The 22,204-nt window shown below is 40.9% G+C and overlaps 1 protein-coding gene across 13 annotated transcripts in view; it reads right to left on the reverse strand.

Moving 5' to 3' along the window:
* The window catches only part of add1 (adducin 1 (alpha)), a 74,929-nt gene extending 54,041 nt beyond the window's left edge, over positions 1 to 20,888 (reverse strand). For all 13 annotated transcript variants that reach the window (XM_037546213.1, XM_037546211.1, XM_037546212.1 and 10 more), the window contains exon 1: positions 20,737 to 20,888. The gene's annotated coding sequence lies outside the window, so the exon portion shown is untranslated. The remainder of the gene's footprint in view (positions 1 to 20,736) is intronic.
* Between the last annotated feature and the right edge of the window lie 1,316 nt (positions 20,889 to 22,204).

Raw genomic sequence — 22,204 nt, forward strand, 5'->3', positions numbered from 1 at the left:
AGGTTTATTAGTCTCTAGTTTATAAATCTCTATGATTCATGTTTATAAAGCACTGAATAATCAATTTGTCCACTCATACTTCACATATTCAGGCACTTTAAGATGCACCCATTTTCTCCACAGAAAAAGCACTGACTGACAAAATGGGACACTGGATTGGTGCATATATATATATATATATATATATATATATATATATATATATATATATATATATATATATATATATATATATATATATATATATACACACACACACACACACACACACACACACACACACACATATATACACACATATATACATATACACACACACACACACACACACACATTTTTTTTCTTGCCCTCATAGTTCATTGACAAGGTTTGTACTGTAATTAGAATGCAGCAACACGGCTCGTCTTCAATCTCCCCGAGTTCAGCCACGTCACCCAACTGTTGCCCTCCCTTCACTGCCTTCCTGTAGCTGCATGCATCGGACTCAAAACCCTAATGCTCGCCTACAAAGTGGACCAGCCCCTACCTACTGGTGAAATCTCAAACTGTACCATGAGCCCTTCGAGCTTCGAGTCCCGCTCGGCTTGACAAAGCACTTCTTGTAAGTCGCTCTGGATAAGAGCGTCTGCTAAATGCTGTAAATGTAATTATGTATTATGTCGTCGATTTGGAACAATAAACACAACTTTCATAGGATTTAGTGCAACATGCCTTGTAAAACACTGAATAAACATCATTATTTATTTTTATATTATAGTATTTTTATATGTGAAACTACGGGTTCTATTTTGTCTGTTTCGACTTAAAATATCATGATGCGGATTGACGGAGAATGTACTGTGGATGGTTCTATATGGAACCTAAACCCAAAAAAGGGTTCTTCAATTTTTACAAGCTTGAAACTATAAACAGCAGAACCCAAACAACCACTGAAGACCCATCATTTTTAAGAGTGCAGTTATAAAAGGTTACTACTATTACAAAACAGCAGTATTAGTATAATTGTTGTTAATGTTCTAAAAATACAACGCTATTATTATCGTTATTATTTACTTGTTCAGAATTCCGCTAAAGCTGCCCAAGCGCAGAGGTGAGCGTGCATCTTCCGGATGGTCACCATAGAAACAAGGAACACATATCCATGGAAACGGCTCTCGGGATTACATAACAGTGTACAGTAACACGCCACTTCTGGCATGAACTCGTCCCACACACACCAACAATCCAGCAGTGTGCCTCTCTCATTATGACAGCAGCTCCAGAAGCTCACACGCTAATCTATACGTCCACTTTTCTTTATGGTTATTGTTCTATCACACCGTTTTCCTCTCCTCTGGGTCTAACCACACTGAAAGGTTGAACAGCTGGGTCTGTTAGTGTTAAATACTCTACCGTCTACAGCTCTGAGCAGCCACTGATGTAGGTGTTATGATGAAAACAAGCTGGACAAAAGATGCTGCAGCACTTTCCATTACTACATACTACAGCGAGGGGGGGGGGTTTACAAATAAGAGAGCATGATAGAAGAGAGAAAAGAGAGGAACAAGAAAGAAAAGGGGTGAAAGAAACGGAAAAGACGACGAAAGAAAAAGAAAGTACCAGAGAGAGAGAGAGAGAGAGAGAGAGAGAGAGAGAGAGAGAGAGAGAGAGAGAGAGAGAGAGAGAGAGAGAGAGAGAGAGAGAGAGAGAGAGAGAATTAAAATGAGAGAAAGAGAAACAATGAAAATGAAAAGAAGAGAGGGAGAAAAACAAAAAGAGAAAGAGGGAAAGAGAACCAGCTCAAGAGATAAAAAGAAAGAAATAAGTGACAGAGAATCAGATATGATGAGGAAAAAGGGAGGAATGCAGAGTGTAAGAGTAAGAAAGAAAACAAACAGATAAACAGACAGACAGAAACAGACAGACAAACAGACAGACAGACAGATAAACAGACAGACAAACAGACAGACAGATAGATAAACAGACAGACAAACAGATAGATAAACAGACAGACAAACAGACAGACAGATAAATAGACAGAGCTTTATTAATTTTTAATGATATGTATTCAGTATTTTCGTGTGTGTGTCAAAGGTCAACCTGTCAGGAAACAGCAGGCACAGTTTTTGCTGTCGTGTAGTAAAGCTAATGTTAGCATGGTGGCTGTGACGTGCACGGCCCCGCCCGCCCCGCCCCCGCCCCGCCCCCGCCCCGCCCGGCCCGCCAGGTCCCCACAGCGGCAAAATCACGTTATCATTTCCAACCTGCCATGTTTCAGTTAGCGCAGCTCGCTAGCTTTAAAAACTGACCACAACGTTACGCAGCAAATGTAAACAAACACGACAGGGGTCCAATTTAAAACTGTTCTGTGTGCTACAGTTCAGCGTTAGGTTGGACAGCCAACTTCCTGTAAATCTTGTTCAACCTATGACCCCATTTGTGGGCGGAGCATGGATGGACAGTGGAGCAGTAGCTCTGGCTTACCACTTTTTCCCTTTTCCTTTCTTTACGTTTGAACTCGTCTGGCTGTGGGAGAAGATAACACACCAATTACATAACCATCACTGTGGAGGTTCTCCAGCTCCTGCAGAGGCAGTGAGAATCTCCTGTATCACTGTCTGTAAGAGGTGGACTGTTTGAAGGATCCTGCCACTCAAACTCTTTGCTCTGTAATGTAGGTCGGATCCCACCAGTGCCAGAGGAAAGTGTGCAAAGGATAAGCGCCCGAGCAGAAATCTGCCGTGTGGACCTGCTGAGAGATTTAAAGGCACTGAGAACCCCCACGCATGAGGGAGTAGGTGGGTTTTAAGAGCATTCACTCATGCTGGTTTCATAAATAAGAAGAAAAGAGTGGGAGAGAATATATGAGAGAGAGAGAGAGAGAGAGAGAGAGAGAGAGAGAGAGAGAGAGAGAGAGAGAGAGAGAGAGAGAGAGAGAGAGAATGAGAGAATATGAGAGAGAGAGAGAGAGAGAATGAGAGAATATGAGAGAGAGAGAATGAGAGAATATGAGAGAGAGAGAATGAGAGAATATGAGAGAGAGAGAGAGAGAATATGAGAGAGAGAGAGAGAGAGAGAGAGAGAGAGAGAGAGAGAGAGAGAAAATGAGAGAATATGAGAGAGAGAGAGAGAGAGAGAATGAGAGAATATGAGAGAGAGAGAGAGAGAGAATGAGAGAATATGAGAGAGAGAGAGAGAATGAGAGAATATGAGAGAGAGAGAGAGAGAGAGAGAGAGAGAGAGAGAGAGAGAGAGAGAATAGAAAAAAAAAAAGCAACGATGAGAGAAGAAAGGAGATATTAACGTGTGGCCTCCTAATTTATTTGCTTTTTTGTTCAAACGTTGTAAATGTTCCCTCAGAGGTCCAGCAGTGGTTTTAAGGTCTGTTTGTGAACGTCAAGTCAGTTTCTCCAGGTGAAAAGTTGGTATTTGTACCTTTTCATAACCAAATGTTTTAAAACAGAGCAGTAGAATAAAAGGCTGGAGGCGAGGCGGCGGGTGTGTGGAGTCAGTACAGCTTAGAACAGATCATTACAGTGGATTATGGTTCAGTTACGTTCCCTGACTGAAGGCACTGAGATGTACGTATGAGGGTTCCACTCCAGTGACAGTTTAGTACCTTTATCTGAAAGTGAACTGGGAGGGAATAGAGCACTGTATACTGGCTGCGCTCAAAACACTGTGAACCACCATTCAGTGATCAATTTAAAAGCACTTCTGAGAAACTGTAAAGGCGCAGCAGTTGCCAAGACCCGGTTTACACTGGGTCACTTCATGTTATTAGTCTCTGGATTGTATCTTGAAGATTTAAACCACATGCATTTACACTCGGTAGTCAAATGTGATTACCAAAGAGTAGCCAGACTGAAATCTGATTGCTGTGTTGGATGGAATATGCAAATCTGTTTGTTACACAGCAACCAGATACCTGTTTATAACTGTTTATAAAATCATCTGCAGTTTGTTTTGCACAGTAGGATCTGTCCATATTGTATCCTCTGAGATACCAATCATGTGACCAGTGACGCACTGCATGGGGAGGAGTTTTAGTTACACTGGGAGGAGTTTCAGGTGTACTGGGAGGGCTTTATGTTGTATTGGGAGGGGTTTCAGCTGCACTGGGAGGGCATTCATTTGTACTGGGAGAAGTTTTGGATGCACTGGGAGGAGTTTCGATTGCACTGGGAGGAGTTCTGGTTGTCATACGTGTCTTGGAGAGATGGACGTGTTTATGCTGAGCATGTGGCTCTAAAGTTTCTCAGTCCACCTCCTGAAGTGGTTTTAGTGATCAGATTTGTATCGGTTTTAAATGCACCTTGATGCATTTGCACTTGTATTTTTATGTGGCCTCATCCAGACATAATTCTGATACTCAAGATGCAGAAAATGACCAGGTGTAAACAGAGTCAAATACAATAACAGCATTAAAAATCTGGCAATAATTGTCAAGCTGTACAACTTTGACTATCAAAATACAGCTAAACTACAAATCTCATGGAGAAAACACTCAGCTTGCTCAAATACCCTCCCCGATACAGAGTTCCACTTAAAGACTCTGCAACACTTTTCAACATGTGTTGAAAAGTAAAATAAACAAATACATGCTTGAAACTTGTCTCACCAACTTTTAAATGAACACAAACAGAATTGGCAGCAATATGAATTTTTGTTTGCATAAACATAAAAAAAAAAAAAAAACAGTCAATACATTTGTAGTATTACTTTTGTATTACTTACAATACTTGTAACACTCTATAATCAAAAAGCTCTACAATAGTGCAATAACTAACACTTTCTGTGCAGAAAATTTTCCTTACTGGAGGTTTCAATTAACAAAACCTTAAATAAATCAAATGTGCACATAAAAGCAACATAACCATTCTAAACACAACAAAGTGGATGCAAGAACAATTCGCAACAATACCGGACCAAAAGAACACCACTGACTATGTCCATTCTCTTCTGGCCTGGCACGTCCTGCATGTATGCATCTTTCCTCACTTGAGACTAAAATCCAAAAACGTCAGGATATTAACTTTGTCCGGTTTGAGTAATGATCTCTGAGGAGAGACTATGTGCCCACTCGCTCTGAACAATGTCTCTGATGGCACACAGGTTGCCGGGATGCACAAAAGCTTCCTGGCAACCCTGGAAAGATGAGGCGGTGTTGCGCTCGGGGGATTTCTGTCCTAACTGCTGAACCCCTCATCAATCCAGCGCACCCAGAAAACCAGCCAAAATCAGAGGAATTGCATGATCGTGCTGTGAGCTACAGTGTAGAACTCACCTAGTGAGTCTTCACCTGTGGAGCTGCTTCTCTGAAAGCATTTTAAAACTAAAACAACTTTAAATGAACATGCATCTGAGCTGTGGCAGAAGTTTAATCTCTGAAACTCTGCTTTTCCTAAAAGCAGCACACAGCGTTTACTCGCGCAAGGCAAAGCACGCTATCTTCCCTAAGTAGTGCACTTCGTGGATCATGAAATAGCACATCCTTCACCCAAAGAGTGCATGAAATGTTCGACTAAGTCATCTATAAATCAACATTAACAATAGATTACAAATTCCCTATTTAAAGCTCAGCTGGTCGCCAATGATGATTGATTGTTTGAAAAGTAGTGCACTATGTAGGGGGCATTGAGTGATTTGAGACAGTGTTATTCTCTTCTCACAAAGTAAACACTGCAGGCGAGACGAGAAAGGGGAGCTGTGCAGATTGAACTTCCACAGCATCTCGTTCCAGAGCTCATTTTGGAGACACTGCTCCACAGAAAGGTGTTAAAAGCTTTAGTTTTGAATCACAGTTGATTCGCCAATTGTTTTTTTTTTGTTTTTTGTTTTTTTTGATGCTAAAAGCTTCATTATATATTATTAACGAACCATAAGCATAAGTTAAACCACACAAGCCTTTACATTTCTTCTATTTCGAAGTCCTCATAGACTTCTATGTTAAAGTTAACTTCCCTTGCGTTCTCTAAAAAGTAGCGGGTGTTGGTTACGAAAATGAGGTTTACATTTACGGCGTTTGGCAGACGCTCTTATCCAGAGCGACCTACAGTTCAATCACTGTACACAGATAGGCTAAGGTAGTGTTGGGAGTCTTGCCCAAGGACTTTTATTAGTATAGTGTAGGGTGTTTACTCAGGCAAGGATGGAACCTCAGTCTACAGCATAGAAGGCAGTGGTGTTATCCACTACACCAGGGGTGTCAAACTCAATAGCACAGACGGCCAATATTCAAAAACACGCTTTAGTTCGCGGGCCGAACAGAATAAACATTTATTGAACACACTAAATCTAAATGTTTTTTGAACATAAATATGAATAAAAATAGACAGGAATGTTATTCTGGAATAAAAAAAATAAACTTAAACTTTAAATAACAAATTTCTTGCTCTTCATAAAAATATATCCACTCAAAATTATACAAGTTAGAAATATGAACATGCTGCAAAACCAAAAACCTGGAAATATAAATAAATTTTGTGCTTTTCAGCAACAACAAATAACGAATCAAAACATTCAGTTTTCTTTGCTCTTATGCCATTTTATCAGAGCTGGATGCTTGGCATCTTTTTTTGGCAACAAGTTTGTTTATGTTTGGCGTGAGGTCCCGTGTTGGAGACTCTCAGGATGGATTGCAGGTGCTCATCAGTGAGACGACTCCTGTGTGCTGTTTTGTTTGTCTTTATCACTGAGAACAGCTTCTCACACAGACATGTGCCACCAAACATACACACGGTTCAAGCCGAACCTGGGGAGCTGGGGCGCTGCTGCGGGAATGGAGTGAATAAACTGTGGGCCCTGCAGTGTCGTACTTTGCCTTTAGTGTCTCATTACACTGCAGCTCAATCAGCTCCATCTGAATCTGCACAGGTGCAGTTTCCACGTTGACGGCAAATGGGTTGCGAAGCAACTCAAAATTCTTCTTTTGTTTTTCAAAGTCACCAAAGCGCCGCACAAACTCACCCAGTGCGCTCAGTTTGTCAGCAAAGTGCGTATTTATGAACAACGTTGTGCCGACTTGGTTCAGCATTACTTGGCAACAGGGAAAGTGAGGCAAGTTGCTCTGGTGCCTTTGTTTCTCCCATAAAAGCAGCTTCACTTGAAAGGCCTTCACTGTGTCATACATGTCAGTGATCTTGCGGTCACGTCCCTGGAGCTGGAGGTTTAATGCATTGAGATGAGCTGTTATGTCAGCCAGAAATGTCAACTCACATTTCCACGTTTCATCCCGCAAAACGGTGGAGTCTTTTCCTTTCCTGTCCACGAACTGACAGATTTCGTTGCTGAGCTCAAAAACTCTGTTGAGAACTTTTCCCCGACTTAGCCAACGCACCTCTGTATGATAAGGGATGTCGGCAAACTCTGAATCTATCTCCCACATAAAGGACTGAAACTGCCAGTGATTTAAACCTTTACTTCGGGAAGTTTAGGGTTTGCGTTACAGCGCACATTACATGGTCCATCTTCAGGACATCTTCAGGACATCTTCAGGACAGTGCTCCTCCTGCATCTTCACTCGCATCCTTCGCACTAGTCCACTTCTTTCACCGCACATAGCCGGTGCTCCATCAGTTGTAAGTCCAATAAGTTTGTCCCAGGGCAGTTTCATGTCGGTTACACTTTGACATACGTTTTCAAAAATGTCCTCTCCAGTCGTCCCGTGCATCAATTTAATGTCTAATATTTCCTCTGTAATGCACAAATTGGAGTCCACCCCACGGATGAAGATGGCTAGCTGTGCAGTGTCAGTCATGTCAGTACTTTCATCCACAGCGAGAGAGTCAGCAGTAAAGTCTTTGCTCCTTTCACTCAACTGTGTTCTTAAATCAGTGGCCATCTCACAAACTCAACCAGCAGCCGTATTTCTACTTAGGCTTAAATTTGCCAGAATCTGTTTTTTTGTCTGGACATACGACGTCACACACCTTGATCATGCAGCTCTTCAGAAATTCTCCCTCGGTGAACGGCCGGGCTGCTTGAGCGATCTCCCTGCTTTCACAGCAGCTTCACTTTGTGATTTTGCTCGGGTGAAAAACGTCCTGCTGGAATGTCAGCTTCTTTTTTAACTCTTCTACTTTCTGTATCTTTTGCTCTGCATTCAGGTCTATCAGGTTATCCAGATGTTTTGTCTCATAGTGCCGTCTTAGATTAAATTCTTTGAATAGAAAAGCGCCTCAAATGAGACAAACAGGTTTACCGGCAATGTCAATAAACATTATACTCAGCCTCCCGTCGGTTTTGAAAGGCTCTGTTTTCAGAATCAACATTTCTCTTCGGCATCGCGAGGGGCAAGCTTCACAATAACTTGTAGCAACAACTAGACTTGATTGGCGTGGAAAGCGCTCCGAAAGGCAGCTGAAGCGCTGCATTATGGGATCTATTGCCGGGCCATTAGTAACAATAATATAAAATGATCTCACGGGCCGGATATAATTGCAAGCCGGGCCGGATGTGGCCCGCGGGCCTTGAGTTTGACACATATGCACTACACTATACTAACCACATAAGGTTTAACGTGTTGCCCACTTTCGCCGCTATTTTCTTTTGGCATGTTCTGCAGACAGGCTGGTCATCTTCAATATCTTCACTAACCTTTCCTTCTGCAATCTTTCATTCAAAATATCAACAAAAATGACTGGGGTGGCTGGGGTGACCATGGCAAAACCTTAATTCTACGGTCAGTTAGCCATTTTTGTGATGATTTTGAGGTGTGTTTTGGATCATTGTCCTGCCAGAAGATCCAAATTATGGCCCAATGTAAGCTTCCTGGCTGAGGCAGTAGGTTTTTATTATATTTCCGCGAGTGTTTGATGGAGTCTGTGATACCATGTATCCAAATAAACTGTCCAGAACCATTGGAAGAAAAACAGTCCCAGTATATCAGAGCCACCACCATACTTCACTATGGGGGTACTTTATTGCATGGCTATCTGTGTCCACGCCAAACTCACCTCTGGTGTTTCTTGCCATAAAGCTCTATTATTGTTTTAATCGGACCACAAAACACAGTCCCAATGGAAGTTTCCGTAATGTCTGGCAAACTGTAAGCACTCTGGTTCATTGGGCCTTGACAGCACCCACAAACAATTTGTTGCTATGTAGATGTGACTGATTGTGGCTTGGGAGGCGTTCTGACCTTAAGATCTAACTAATTTCTGCAAAGCTGTGATCCTTGGAGATTCCTTGGCCACTCAAACTATCCTGTTCTCTGTGTTGGGTTAGTATAGATATAGAACAGACCCTGCCACAGCCTAAATCCACAGTCTGACAGATTTCTGTTTAGCCCCCTGCATTAAATACGCTGCTAGGGCCTAGGATGGCACAGCAACACTGCAGAGAGGCCAAAGCATTTCTCTGATTCTGCATTAACACAATAAGAATCAGAGCCAGCTGCCCAACAGGCCCAGCAAGCACTCAGCACCAAGTGAAACCCAGCACAAAGCTCCACTCAACGCTCTACAGTAATATAACATACAGAAGCAAACTATTCAATGCAGTTTAAGACCAGTTTAAGCTTGCAGGCAATCAGACAGAATTAAAGAGTCTAAAATATGGGAGAGAATCTGTATGTCCTACATGTAGAACAGGAATATATAATCCACAATCTATAATCAAACATATAACTGATCATCTATAAGTAATACCAAAATAATTGTCATTAACTTGATAACATTAGGTAGATTCGCCAATGAACTGGCTGCAGGTTTATGCGTGTCGACTGTGTTGAAAAGTATCATTTGTTCTGACTGTTTTACATGTGAACATTAATTGGGAAATGTCTGCATAATTCAGTCATTGGGATGTAAACAAAGTCATTCAGACTGGTTTGCTATGAAACGGTTCATTTAAAATAAATAAATAAATAAAACGGACACTTTTCTTTACAGTGGTGATTATAGGAACCAGGAGTTTTAGTAACAATCATTCTATATACCCAAAACCAGCATTGAACCCAAACGTGTTGATGATGATGGTAAAATGCTGGTAAATCAGAAAAAAAAAGCATTTTCTTTGGTCACTATATTGCCTTATTACACCTGGCACATCTCTCTCCACTTTAAATGGCTTTAAAAAAAAACATTTAATGCCAAAATCTTCTCAAAACAACTGTAAAATGCCTCGGGCACCAGGCATGGTATTAATAAACGTTTCATGTAGTAACTTTCCCATGAGGGAGCTTTTAGAGGTCTGGTTGGACGCCTGGTTCCTATCACCACCACTGTGAATAATTCTGACCCAGTAATTTTCTCTAGAACGGAGCGCTTCACACCAAACCTCTCTGAATGACTCTTCTTAAGCCATTTAATGGGGCAGAAATGTTGATCAATTTGGTGGAATAACTCTTAAATAAGTTAAATGTCATACACAGGTTCCCAACCCTGGTCCTGACGAACCCCCTGTCCCTGGTCAACCCACTGTTGGTACACATTTTGAAATTTGAAATTTGCGTCTGTAATTTACAGTTTAATTAAAATTATGTCTCTTTCAATATTTAACATTTTTAAATTTGATCTGGGTTACTGCTTTATATAATCCTAATTACTGCAAAGCTTTTATCGCCTGCCTGTAATGCACTTTGGACTATCACCAGTATAAAAAGTGCTCTGTAAATTTGTTATTATTATTATTATTATGACACACTTACTGTTCAAGGCATTTCAGAGTGTAAACACATCTGTTTACAGATCTTATTTTGTAAAGGTTTAGGTGGCTTGGACTACATGGATCTATGTGAAACTGATAAAGCATTCTGTGAACGTGTAGGAGTGAGTGAGTGAGTGAGTGTGTGTGTGTGTGTGTGTGTGTGTGTGTGTGTGTGTGTGTCATGCCTTAGCCAGATGGTGTAGCGTTATTACGCAACACTAAGTAGGGCTGGCAGAGCTACGGCATTCTGCAGCGCGTTCCTCTGGTGACCCACAGTGTAATACTATCAGTCCACTCTACAAACACTCCAGCATGCTGGATTCTTCAGGGCTAACTGAGACAGAGACAAAATAACGGAAACGCCTGAAGTGTGCCTGTGTTTTTTGCTAAATAAAATGAATAAACTGGCCGATCACACATTGGATGCAAAAAATTTACCGAATCCTATCGTGCATCCCTAATTATTTTATGTATTTATTTATAAAACTGTAATTAGTTAATAGCCTAATCAGAAGACAGCTTGATTAATACAATCAAAAGCAAAATTTGATTATTTCCCTTTCCCCAAAGACATAGACATATGACAAATGTTCATTTATTTTTAAAAGTCAAAGTAGAGGTGGGCTATATGGCAAAAATGTTATCATGCCACTTTAAGACATTTTCACAATACACAATAGGCATCACGATATTTTGTTTTTTCTGAGATTTAATAAGTTGGAACAGACAGAATATAACCTGTAACAGTTTTACAAACTGCACTGCACCAAATCCAATAAATTGTGCTCACTTCATAACGAAACTTGCAATTAGACCGTGCTCTCTAAGCTCTGTTGTTCACAATATGCTCAGAAAAGTGAAATAATTTATCACGATTATGGTCAAATATCATCATAAGGCCCTTCACTACATCAAAGGGACTTTTCTGAAAAGGAAAATAAAAAGTGTATCCTGTAAGAGTTTGAGAATAACCAGGTGAATGAAGAGTCTGTGAAATAACGATGAACTACCAGTCTGAAGTACGTACAGCGCACACGGTGACGAATCAATGATTCATAACGGGCTCCATCCTGACCCAGATAAGAACAGAGAAGTGTGTGTGGAGGGGCTATCTCAAGCATGTCACCAAACAGATGTGACGTGGGGTGGGGTCAGTTTGGGGGGCGAGTGTGTGTGTGCGTTGGGCCTAAAAACATATCTGGGTGTGGTTGTGTCTGAAACATGTGGTGAGCGGTTCATTTTTAAAGAGAAACAACTGAGAAGAGCCCATTAACAGACACCCTGCTGGAGCATTCATCAGTGTCCTAACACAGGACGAAAACACACGGAGATCACTGCACACACAACAACGTCAGAACAGCAAGGAAACAAGACCAACCATAGAAAACCTTCACCTGCAGAGAAATCACGTTACAGGGCCCACTTTTTTTAAAAAGCAAGAAAAACCCAGTTTTATTTGACTATCAAATGAGTCGTTTGTTGCAGCCCTACTTTAAAACAATCATTATTAAGTTCAAACTGTAACCTGGCTGTTTCAGTATTTCAGCGACTTTAAGAAAGGCATTACTGAAGAAGCAATTTTTTTCCCTTTTTTTAACTTTCTGTTACAGTGGTTTCTTAATTTTTTGTTTGTTTTGTTTCTATGGTTTTGCTCAACACCCAGTCAACAGTGCTGAATCGCTGCATGTTTTACTGATGTGTAAATCTTTATGTTGAAAATAATAGTAACTGCACATTTTACAGAGTAATTATAAAAACTCTGAGTTATGATCTGTCAGAATGTTCAGCTCTACAGTGAACTGGGCTCCCTGATCTTTATGCCCAGCCAGCGTATCTTCCCATCTGTACCACCACACAGCGGAGGAAAAGGGTTCCAAGTTTCCATCTGGTGCCTGAGGGGAAATAATCCAAAAATCTAGTTGCAGTCTTGCAAAGAGTGACCCTGCAAGATCTCCAGTCTCAGCAAATTCATAGTCTGTGACTAGAAACTCTGACACTGTGGTAATAGAACACCTTAGCAGCCACGCGGGCTGCCACTGCAATGGCCTTGCAGCCACAGCAATGGCCTTGCAGCCACACGGGCTGCCACAGCAATGGCCTTGCAGCCACCCATTTATACTGAAGTTATGAGGAGTGTTTCAGGCTGGACTGCTTTTGGAAGGAGGCACAATACAGGGCAGCCAATCAGAACAGAGCTCATTTAAATACATCAGCCTTAGAGGCACAGTAACAAAAACAGCCATTCATTTTAAGGATCAAAGAGAGGTTAGAAAATGATATATAAACCTACGCAAACATCATATGTGAATTACATAATAGGCATCAAAAATAAAAATATGAATATGGGCTTTTCTTTGTTTGTTTACTAAGATAATATAGAAGCACTGGGCCGTTGAGTTCTCCTCGTCCTTCTCCACACTAACTTCCAAAAATGCCTCAAGGCCTGCACTCAGCTGGAAAGGTACTAAAATCTCAGACACAAAATATCCCAGAGTTTAAATAATTGATCACTGCACAGCCTAAAAAACCACCTGTACTCTCTCCTGCATGTCAACAACTCGTAACATAACAGAAGAGAAAAAAAATGTTCTTATTTTTAATGCATGCTCAAGTCAAGACATTTTATTATAAGTCATTATAGATCATTCCTGTTCATCCATTCATCATCAATTGCTCAAACATGTAAAGGGTAGCTGGTGTTCTCAAATGGCGTCAAGTGGCGCTGAACGATATGACGATATACACTGTTGTTGTGAGAAACTATCACAATATGCTTTGGTGAACCTATCATAGATGTTCTTCACGTTCTGGATTTAGTGCAACACAGTACGACAAATATTGAATAAAAATTGATTTTACATTTTTCCTCTGTTTTAACTGATCAGATGCCTTAAAAAAAAAAAAAAAAAAATATATATATATATATTCTTCTTCTTTTGGCTGCTCCCTTTAGGGGTCGCCACAGCAGATCATCTGCCTCCATCTTGTCCTATCTACTGCCTCCTTTACTTTTACACCAACCATCTCCATGTCCACCTTCACTACATCCATAAACCTTCTCTGAGGTCTACCTCTTCTCCTTCTACCCGGCAGCTCCATCTCCAACATTCTTTGACCAATATATCCACTATTCCTCCTCAACACATGTCCAAACCATCTCAACCTGGCCTCTCTGGCTTCATCTCCAAACTGCTCCACCTTCACTGTCCCTCTGATATTATATTATATTATATTATATATATATATATATATATATATATATATATATATATATATATATATATATATATATATATATATATATATATATATATATATATCCATATTGCCCACCTTCTCACAGAAAGCACTCATTTGCACTCCTATAGCACACTATAGTGATAGCACTCCTAAGAGAGCAGGTAATGCAGAGAATAATTAAACTGCTCTAGCTAATGCAGCTCCTTAAACCTACTGTTTTCTGAAACTCACTCCAAACCTGAGCTTGACGAGGATGAGGACAGAAGGCCGTGATCTGAGCGGAGCATTCCTGGAACACCGCGGTCCTACACACCCACATGTGCGGGCTAAATGTAGCCCTCCTGGGTCTGGCCTTTAGAATAGCTCACATACAGCAGATAACTCACACTGAGAGCGTCACCACATCAGCTCTGCTGTTATACAGCGACTGCTGCCTGCAGACCCAAAGACCAAACTAAAGCAGAATGATCATTAGGGATGCAACAATCGGGAATTTTTATGGACAATTCTGATTTCTTTACAGTCCAACTGGGGCAATGGCCAATTTTCATTAGCCTTTTTAACTCCAAGCTCACATTAGCACACTTCCATTAAACTGTAAAATAAGGTTAACTTAAAAACATCAGTGCTCTTTGAGTTAACCTGAGAGTGCCACTGTTCACTCAACTCTTTAGTTTAGTTAAAGGTTCTCCTAAAGGTTCTCCTAACCTTTAACTTAGTTTAGTTAAAGGTTTATAGTACTCCAGATCAGCCAGGTAAACAAACACAGCTGGGTGTATATATTACTTCAATGGTTAAATATAGCTATTTTTAAAAGTCAAGGCATATTACAATAATAATAATAATCTACAAAAACAGGGTTACTTGGGGTACAGTAGCAATGGCCTTGTAACACAATAGCAGCCACCTGGGATATCATAGCAATGGCCTAGCAACATCTTAGTAACCACCTGGGATACCACAGCAATGGTCTAGCAACACCTTAGCAACCACCTGGGATACAACAATGGCCTAGCAACACCTTAGCAACGACATGGGATATCATAGCAATGGCCTAGAAACAACTAAGCAACCGCCTGGGACACAAAAGCAATGGCCTAGCAACACCTTAGCAACCACCAGGGATACCATAGCAATGGCCTAGCAACACCTTAGCAACCACCAGGGATACCATAGCAATGGCCTAGCAACACCTTAGCAACCACCAGGGTTACCATAGCAATGGCCTAGCAACACCTTAGCAACAACCAGAATACCATAGCAATGGCCTAGCAACACCTTAGCAACCACCAGGATACCATAGCAATGGCCTAGCAACACCTTAGCAACCACCTGAGATACCACAGCAATAGCCTAGCAACACCTTAGCAACCACCTGGGATATCACAGCAATGACTTGGTCAATCTAACGCTGATTTACAAACCCTCTAGTTACACCTTCCCATCCCTTTCAGGCCATATTATCCACTACTGAGTCAAAACCTTTCGGACGAACCAACTGCTCAATCCATTCAGAGCAGCACTGAAAGGAGAACCACTCTTTACCAGCCATTCCCACAGTTCATTTAACTCTGCTGAGGTTCGTGCTGCAAGGTTATCATGAGGTTATCAGGCTGCCTGCCTCACAGTAAACTATATCAGTGCTTTATTATAGCTTGCAGCGATAAAACACTTATCGTATGTTCTATAAGAGACTCAGCAGAGCAAAAGGAAGCAGAGAGAAAGTAGGAAGAGAGTGAGAAAAAAAATTACAACATGAAATGAGGAACACATTTTCATCTCTCTGGAGAGCCTGTGTGGGTGTGGTGGGAGGACAGAGAGAGAGAGAGAGAGAGAGAGAGAGAGAGAGAGAGAGAGAGAGAGAGAGAGAGAGAGAGAGAGAGAGAGAAACAGAGAGAGAGAGAGAGAGAGAGAGAGAGAGAGAGAGAGAGAGAGAGAGCAATGCTAACACATTATGAAGCCCATCATGCTATAAAGCTTAACAGAGAGAAGCTGCAGAGGAAAGAAGGAAAAAAGAAAAGGCAAAAAAGAAAAGAAGGAATTAACAAAAGTTTTAAGTATTTGACTGATTTGATATCAACTCAAATCAGAACATAAGAATAAGAGTTTAAGCACAAGAGTCACTACTCTGAACATCTAACTTAGGAACACAAGAGCTGTCCAGAGCAACTGGATCACTGGCTGTTTCATTCCTGACGAATAACGAGATCCTGGGAGTCTCTCTCTCTCCCTCCCTCCCTCCCTCCCTGCCTCTCTAATCCCCCCAATGGGGTGGGGGTTCAGCACACATGCAAAAAGACAAACACATACATCAGCTTAGTAGTTCTAAACTCGGGCATTAAACTCCAGCATCCACCCCAAACATCACATGCAGTATGTAATGATGCACTCGGGGCACAACAGAGCTGGACGATACAGCAAAAATATATACTTAGACAGTGTTTACATAAAAGAGAGATTTCATTCAACGTGGAAGCAAACGGATCTGAGTGCAGATCAGCTTCGGTGCGTGAAATCAAGCGCCAGCTTACCACCACCTCATTTACATGAAGCACGCCCTATGTAGATGTTTCAGACGGGAGCCAATAAAACAACAGTATTCTGCAGCTCTTGAGCCAATGGCTTTGCTAGTGGGTGGAGTCTGAGGTCTACAGTGCATGTGCTGCTCCTCCTACTGACCAAACCTTATAGTGTTTAAATTATAAGCACTATAAACAATAAAATGTGAAATAAACAAACGCCTTTGTATTTTTATAAGAAACAGAATGATGCGATTATATCGTGCGATTATTTTCCTAAAATGACATATTTAAACGCTGTATTATTGCAGCATATGAGACGCCTCTGCACTAGCTGTGTTTGGTTTTGCTTATTTTTGGGTGGAGTAGCATAAATAAAAGCACCGTGTAACGGATCTAAAATGGAATATGGAATACTTAGTACATATATTTCTGGGAATAGTTCCAGGAATAATGGTTCTATAGTTCATATGTTTTTATGAAGCTTTTAGCAACTCTTATAGACACATTACAGCGAAATCCTTCAACCGAGGATAATAGTCATGACCAGGTCAAATAACTAATCAGATTTATGTAATAATTGTGACCGGCCTAATCAAACTACCACTTTAGTAGCTGTACACAGAAAGCTGAGATGCAGCCAGGGTGACGTTAAAAAGTTCAGAAACTGTCAACTGTCTTTCATAACTAGACTTACTAGGTTGAATATTATGTGGGAACGCATGCAGTTGCGTGACAGCTTCCAGAAAAATACCATCAAAAACTGATTCCCTTAGACATTCCTGAGGAGCTCCGGGCCATTCTGACCTGGACTGTCCTTGATCTGCACAGTTTGGTGTTTTCTTGAAACAGCTGACTCAACTCATCAGCTTCTTCTCGGGCCCACCACGGGGTTAAAATGGGCGTGTATTGAATGAGGGCCACAGGAGCAACATTTGCCTTCTGTAATGACAGAAATGTGTCCTGTATCTGATATTTTAATAGACTGTAAACACTAAGCAGAAAAAAAGAAATGCACAAACAATTAATGTTTGGAAGTTTGAATGAAAACGTACCTAGAAATGTAACGCCTTTATGATCATCTCAATAGAGAAAGAGCCCTTAAGAACAAAGCCCTAAAGCACTTTTCAGCGAGCAGTTCTTAAAGAAATCTCCCTTTTGTGAGCAAGTATTACAGAACGTTTTAAAAGCTTAGATAAGCATCACATAATGTAAAGCACATTCCAGCCAAGATGCATGTTATTTTTGAAGGAAATTTACATGATATCATGATTTTCCGCTGCAATCAGCCAACATACGAATATTTTGGAATGTATTTTCAGAAATGGTTTGGGGGATTACGGACTTCCAGTCTTCCAGTATGGTAGGAATGCTAGAATAGCAGCTCCAGTTCTACACCAAAGTAGAAAAATTTGGACGCCAAAACGCATCTTGGCAGATTGAAGTGCAGCAGAATCAAGAAAAATCTTCTAAACTGTATTTTCACCAAACTATTTGGTACTTTAAGAATTAAACACTGCATGTTAAACTGACTCACAGGCACTCTTATTAGCATATAGAAAATCTGATGTCGTGGAAACTAATTTGTACGGCACATATTGCCGCTGTCTGGACAAAACGTCATCTCTCCAAAATGGTAATTTTACGGGAGAAGGAAAAAAAAAACCTACTTTACTTTTAATGCAAGTCAACAGAACCAGAGTTTTCAAATTCTGTCAAAAACTAAAAAACAAAAATTGAGATACGAGGGTTTCTTCCAACAACAGCGATAAACTGAAAATCATAAGCAAGTGATACTTTTTTAATCCCACAAACGGGGAAATTACACCTCCACATTTAACCCATCCATGAGGTGGAACACCACATACACACTAGTGAATACACTCACACTAGGGGGCAGTGAGCACACTTGCCCGGAGTGGTGGGCAGCCCTACCCACGGCGCCCGGGGAGCAGTTGGGGGTTAGGTGTCTTGCTCAAGGACACCTCAGTCATGGACTGTCGGCCCTGGGGATTGAACCGGCAACCTTCCGGTCACAGGGCCAGTTCCCTAACCTCCAGCCCACGACTGCCCCCAACAATGCAAGTAAATACATGCAATCTCACTCTGTAGATGAGATCTTGGCCTATTTGTTTGTGTTTTTTTGGTCATTCACAGCGGCATTCAGATTTAGCTTAGAGTGGGATCTGATATGTTTACTTGCAATTTTCAACAAAGCTTACTTTACAATGTAAATGTTGCAGTGGACTAAACACCAGTGCAGCAGTCCAGTGCAACCCTCAGTGATGAAAGCCAGCAGACAGAACGATGCCTCTGGACTGAAGAGTAGCTTAGCTGACAAAACCCAAAGATCAGCTTCATAACCAAAGGAATGGACCACAGTGCAAACCAAGGAGTCCAAGCCCAGCAAACAGAGAGATATCCATGGGATTAAACATCAACCTAGCCTTAAAACAGGGCAATCCAGGTTCCTACAGTACTGTCCACTGAGGTAAAACGCCAAAAACAGCCCCATAGTAAAATGAATCGACCGTGACGCAACCCAAGGAGGCCAAACACAGCAAGCAGAGAGATAACCATGTGACTACAGATCAGCCTGGAGGCATCACAGGGAAATCCAGGTTACTACACTGTAGTCGCGGCACAATACGGCAAAACTTCTCAATACTTTAGGAAAGTTTTTTACGACACACAATGAGTCACAATACTTATTTTTTCTAATATCTGATAGGTTAGAACAGACAAAGTAGCACCACATATTAAAAATACTATCTAAAAGTAATAATCCAATTACAGAGATTGAACATTTAACAGACTGAGCTGCACTAAATCCAATTAAACATTATTATGCTCTCTTTTTAAATCAAACATGCAGCTGGGAGGTGACTTAAGCACTACCAATATCCACTATATGCTCAGAAAAGCATATTTTGACATATTGTAACGTAATTTATCACGATAATGATAAATATCGTCATAATGGCCAGCTCTACTGCGGCAAAGCCTCACATCAATGGGACTAAACATCAACCTACACGCTTCAGAAAGATGGTTATGGATATTTTATATATATATATATATATATATATATATATATATATATATATATATATATATATATATATACACACACACACACACACACATATAGATATATATAGACATATGTATATACACACACACACACACACACACACACACATATATACACACACACACATACATATATATATATATATATATATATATATATATATATATATATATATATATATATATATATATATATATACACACACACATACATACATACATACACAGACATATACACACACACACATTATATATAAAAATATATATATATATATCTATATATATATATCTATATATCCTTATGCTTAAGTGGATCTTTGCATAGTGAGATGGTCCTTCAGATTAACAGGGAATGTGTATTTGGTATCTATACTCTTAGAAAACACGGTTCTTGCAGGATTCTTTAGTAGAACCAATGGTTCCGTACAGAACCACAAACACTGAAAGAACCATTTGCATGCTTAAATGTTTTTGCACAGTTAAATGGTTCTTCAGATTGACAGAGACTGCGTTCTAAATAGCACCAAAAAAGGCTCCTTCGATTGTTTACAAGCTTGACATCAACAGCAGAACTCTTTTTGGTGCTATATTAGAACCACATAAGCTACAACACATTCTCCATCAATCTGAAGAACCATTTCACCATGCAAAGAACCATTTCAGCATTCAAACGAATTTCTGAGTGTTCGCAGAACCACTGTCTTTACTCAGAGCTGCCTGTTCAGGTGTGTTGCAGCAGGTTACTGGAGGTGCTATCTACAGTGACAAAGCCGAAAAAGCAGCCTCCTATCCACTGGGACACAACCTGAGCCCACAAAGCCTCTCGTCCGCGGGGATTGTGTGGGATTTTCTGCCTCCCTCCCACGTTGGGCCGCGGAACCATTAGCTACAACCCCTCTGCAGCCATAAATCACACTTATGCACTCAAACGTTTAAACGGAGCGGCCTAAATCCCCCTAAACTGTCCCGTCCTAACCGTCCTAACACACCCACTGACCGACCGAGAGACGCAGCGCTGCTGACTTCAGATTCGCCAGCTTCTCGTTCGAATTTTCCGTTCCACCTTAAATGGGGCAGCAGTTACACGTAACCATTGCAACCCGCCCGCAGCAGGTTACAGGTAAGTGCCGCACCATTTAAGGTGGAACGGAAAATTCGAACAACAAGCTAGCGCCAGTTTTCCATTCCGCGGCGAGAGGGACAGTTCAACACCAAAAACATGCAAAACACGGGCTGCAAATGTCACCGGACTTACTTTAGCTCAGCTGCGAGGCGGCGTGGAGGGACAGCGACTCGGAGGCGGGGACGTGCTCGCAGGGCTCGCCGTGTTTTTCTGCTGTTTTTCTGCTGAAACTCTTCGGCTTCTCTCTGCGCTGCTCTCTGTCCGGACTGCTCAGCCTAGCTCCGCCCACTCTGCGGGCGCGGCCGCTCCAGTAACGCGCCTCGTTATTGGACGAAGCTCTCCGGCACACCTCTATAACCGTTGATGTGAGTGGACGAGGCCTGGCGTGAGCGCCGGCGGGCTCCTCTCGGTCTAGCGAGATTCCCGGGAGGCCGGGATTGTTTACGTTTGTGCCGTTTTTCGTTTTTCTCTCCTGTTTCTAGTGCGCACCTGTTTAACATGGATACTCAAATACTAATGCTTTGATTTATATTCACACGCATAATAATGGCATAATAACACGCCCATTTCCGCCGCCGGAGAAAAATATGGACATCCAGTAAATCATAACAATGAGAATGTTTCACATAATTAAGACTTAATAGCTCATAATTACGATTTAGCGTCTGCATCTTATAACTATGAATTACGTACTCATAATTACGACGTAGTGTCTCGTAAGAATGGCTTAGTGTGTCATAATTATGATTTGGTACCTCATATTTCTGATTTATTATCTCATAATTATAACTTACTATCTCATATTAATGACTAACCTGCTCACAACTGTGGCTTTGTGTCTTATGATGGTGACATACTATGTCATATGTATGATTTGGTGCCTAATAATTCTGATTTACTTTCTTATCATTGAGAATTTTGCCTTCATTATGATTTACTAAATGGCTAAATATATTGACGAGACACGAGAGCTCATTCAGCTCAAGACTCACTCTCCCAAAATGCACCACAGAGCGCCACAGGAGGTCATTCTTTCCTTAACTTAATTTAAATAATTTAAATAATGGTAACTGCTTTATACCTGATGTTTCATATTACTATCACAATCACCGCCACCTTACTATATATCATAAGTACTTAAATCTGGTGTACATACTGTAAATGTCTCTATTATTCTCATAAATTATTAGTAAAGTGTTTATTTTTACATAAATGGCTGCAACTGTAACAACTGCAATTTCCCCCTGGGATCAATAAAGGAATCTGAATCTGAATCTGAATATTTTTCTGTATGTTTTTTTTCTGTGTAAAATTCACAGCTTTAGGTGGTAAAGATCGTCCAGTCTTACAGGCTTACAGCAGGTATAGCCACACCATTGGACTGGGCGTCGATGTTGAAATATGCATCTAACATGCACAGCTCAAGTGTTTGGCGCCACCTTGTGGCGAGAGTTATCAACGCATGATTTTTTTCTTTCATTTTTATCATTTTTAGGCTTTAAAGGTGAAGTTCAGTGAGCACAAAGCCAATCTAAAATCCGTGAGGATGATGATGATGATGATGATGATAAGCTAGATAAGCTACAAGAGTAATTGCCTG

Source organism: Pygocentrus nattereri, chromosome 16, assembly GCF_015220715.1.
Source record: "Pygocentrus nattereri isolate fPygNat1 chromosome 16, fPygNat1.pri, whole genome shotgun sequence".
Classification (NCBI taxonomy): domain Eukaryota; kingdom Metazoa; phylum Chordata; class Actinopteri; order Characiformes; family Serrasalmidae; genus Pygocentrus; species Pygocentrus nattereri.